This window comes from Sarcophilus harrisii, chromosome 3, assembly GCF_902635505.1.
Source record: "Sarcophilus harrisii chromosome 3, mSarHar1.11, whole genome shotgun sequence".
In the NCBI taxonomy this organism is placed as follows: Eukaryota; Metazoa; Chordata; class Mammalia; order Dasyuromorphia; family Dasyuridae; genus Sarcophilus; species Sarcophilus harrisii.
The window spans coordinates 274,478,416-274,481,706 of record NC_045428.1 but is presented as its reverse complement, the minus strand read 5'-3'; positions in this window follow the sequence as shown (position 1 = coordinate 274,481,706).

Sequence of the window (3,291 nt, the reverse complement as noted above, 5' to 3'; positions counted from 1 at the left end):
CAACATTAGCCCTTGCAAAACCTTGTGTTCCAGTTTTCCCCCTTCTCCCACCCCCCCCTCCCTTAGATGGCAAGTAGTCCAATATATGTTAAATATGGTAGAAATATATGTTAAATCTAATATATGCATACATATTTATACAATTATCTTGCTGCACAAGAAAAATCAAGTCAAACCAGGAAAAAAATGATGAAGAAAATTAAATTCAAGCAAACAACAACAAAAAGAGCGAGAATGCTATGTTGTGAACCACATATTCACTTCCCACAGTTCTCTCTCTGGGTATAGATGGCTCTTTTGATCACAAGACCATTGGAACTGGTCTGAATCATCTCATTGTTGAAGAAAGCTACATCCATTAGAATTGATCATTGTATAATATTGCTATTGCCATGTACAATGATCTCCTGGTTCTGCTCATTTCACTTAGCATCAATTCATGCAAGTCTCTCCAGGTCTCTCTGAAATCATCCAGTTTGTTATTTTTTATAGAACAATAATATTCCATAGCATTCACATACCAAAACTCATTCAGCCATTCTCCAACTGATAGGCATCCACTCAGTTTCCAGTTTCTTGTCACTACAAAAAGAGGGGCTGCCACAAAGATTTTTGTAAATGTGGGTCCCTTTTCCTCCTTTAAAATCTCTTTGGGGTATAAACCCAGTAAAAACACTGCTAGATCAAAGGGTATGGACAGTTTGATAACTCTTCTCCAGCCATTAAAAAAAAATTATTATTTACAGATGAGGAACTGAGGCAAATAGTGTCAAGTGATTTATGCAAGTTCACACAGCTTGTAAGTGTCTGAGATCAATTTTAAATTCTGGAAAGTGAGTCTTCCTGACTTCAAGCCCAGTGCTTCTATCCACTTTACCATCTAGTTGTCCTAGATAGGTCAACTTACTATATTATACTTACTAGTTGTTCTTTTTTTTTACTATACTATATTATATTACTATATTACTTACTATATTATAAATGGAACACTGGCCCATGGGAAATAGGAGGGAAAAGAATCATAGGTAAAAAAGCAGAGAATAGAATTCATACACTCTCCCACTAATTGTGATAAAAAGTGACATCATTTTAAGATTGCAACATGCCTTTGTTGGAAGGCATATGATAATTAAAAAACCACAAAGCTGCAGGACAGAGAGATTTTATCTTAATTATAAGTAGTACACAGGTATGGACATATTTCTTAAATGTCTTTTATAATCCAATCAAGGACATAACTGTTACTTTATGAAATGTCCTATGACTAACATGTATACTCATAAAGCCATTCTAAGGCAGGTCAGAAGAACCATAGCCATGCCAATTGTTCATCATTGATACTTCCAAAAGTTTGTTTCCAACTTATACCTTTGATTCAGTCTCCAAAAGGAGTCTTTAATCTTTTTTAGATTGGAAATATTTCAGTGTGATCCCTAATAAACACTTCAGGAAAAACTGAAATTGGTGCCCAAAGGACAATCAAATTGCATACTCTTTGATCTAGATCCACTACTAAGTCCCAAAGAGATTGTAAAGAAGGGAAAAGAACAATAAAAATATTTAGAGTAGTTCTTTTTATGGTGGTAAAGAACTGGAAATTGAGAGGATACCCATCAATTGGGGATTGACTGAACAAATTGTACTATATGAATGTAATAGAAAACTATTGTTCTATAAAAAATGATAAACAAGTGGACTTCAATAAAACCTGGAAACATGAACTGATGCCGAGTGAAGTAAGCAGAATCAGGAGAACATTGTGCATAGTGACAGCAATATTTATGATGACCAACTATGAAATACAGTCCTCAGCAACGCAATGATCCAAGACATTTCCAAAAAAACTCATGATAGAAATGTTATCCATATGCAGAGAAAAATCCATGGAATCTGAATGCAGTTCGAAACATGTTATTTTCATTTTTTTCATATTTTTTCCTTTTGTTATGTTTCTTCTTGACTACATGACTAATGTAGAAATATGTTTAAAGGGGTTAAAAAAAATCAGATCAGTTTCCAAAGGAAATACTGTATACTATTTACTATTATATTATACTTATTATATTACTATTATACTATATTATAGTTTCCAAAGGAAACACTGTATTTAAAATCAGCTGTTACATATTGTGCAATATATTGGAGGCAACTAAGTTGGTTATAGGATGAAAGTCAGAAATGAAGAGTGTTTTCTTTAGAGGTACAAAGTTATCAGTTTTTAAATAAAGATTATTAATAGAATTTTATATGTTTCAAATTTTGGAGTTTTACCCCAGTTTGGATGACTATCCTAAACGACATAATGGCAATTATACTTATTGTTTTGGTCTTCTTAAATTTTCTTTCTCTTTCTCTATTTTTTCCTTTCTCTTCCTTCCTTCCTTCCTTCCTCCCTCCCTCCCTCCCTCCTTCCCTCCCTCCCTTTTTTCCTTCTTTCCTTCCTTCTTTCCTTCCTTCCTTCCTTCCTTTCTTTCTTTCTTTCATCAAAACCTTTGATTATACAGCACTAGCAGGGACAATTCCCAGCATGGAAATCCTCTGCAATATGGAAATTTGCATCTTATCTTGACTAATTATTGTTGTTGTTGTTGTTTGTTCTTCATTCTCTAGGACCTCCATTGCATCAGGGAAATATTAAGACACTACATAGTCATTACTGGGTCTATATCCCAAGAAAATCTTAAAGGAAGGAAAAGGACCCACATGTGCAAAAATGTTTGCAACAGCTCTTTTTGTGGTAGCAAAGAACTGGAAAAGATGCCTATCAGTTGGGGAATGGCTGAACAAACTGTGGTATATGAAAGTAATTGAATATTATTGTTCTAGTAAAAATGATGAACAAGCTGACTTTAGAAAGACTTGGAAAGATTTACATGAATTGAGCTGAGTGAAACAAGCAGAACCAGGAATACATTGTACACCATAACAGAAAGAATGTGCTATGATCTGTTGTGCCACAGTTCCCTTGTATTGTCCTGACTCAGTTTCCCTGAATTGTTCTGCTTCAGTTCTTAATTGTTCTGCCCAACCCTGCAACACCACCCCTCCCTTCTATTCATGATGATCCAGATAAAGAGAAAGACCTTCTATCTTAGACATCATCAGAATGTTGGGTGCCTCTCCCCACTCTGTAATCCCAATTTATCAGAATGTCCTGTGCCTTCCCCTACCCTGTCAGAACCAGATTGATAGTCAGTTCCAACTCTCACTGCTCTGACACCAACCCTGCCTTGGTCTACCCCTGTAGCTGAGTCACCTGCATATATATGTCATTGAGAACTCACATTGTTG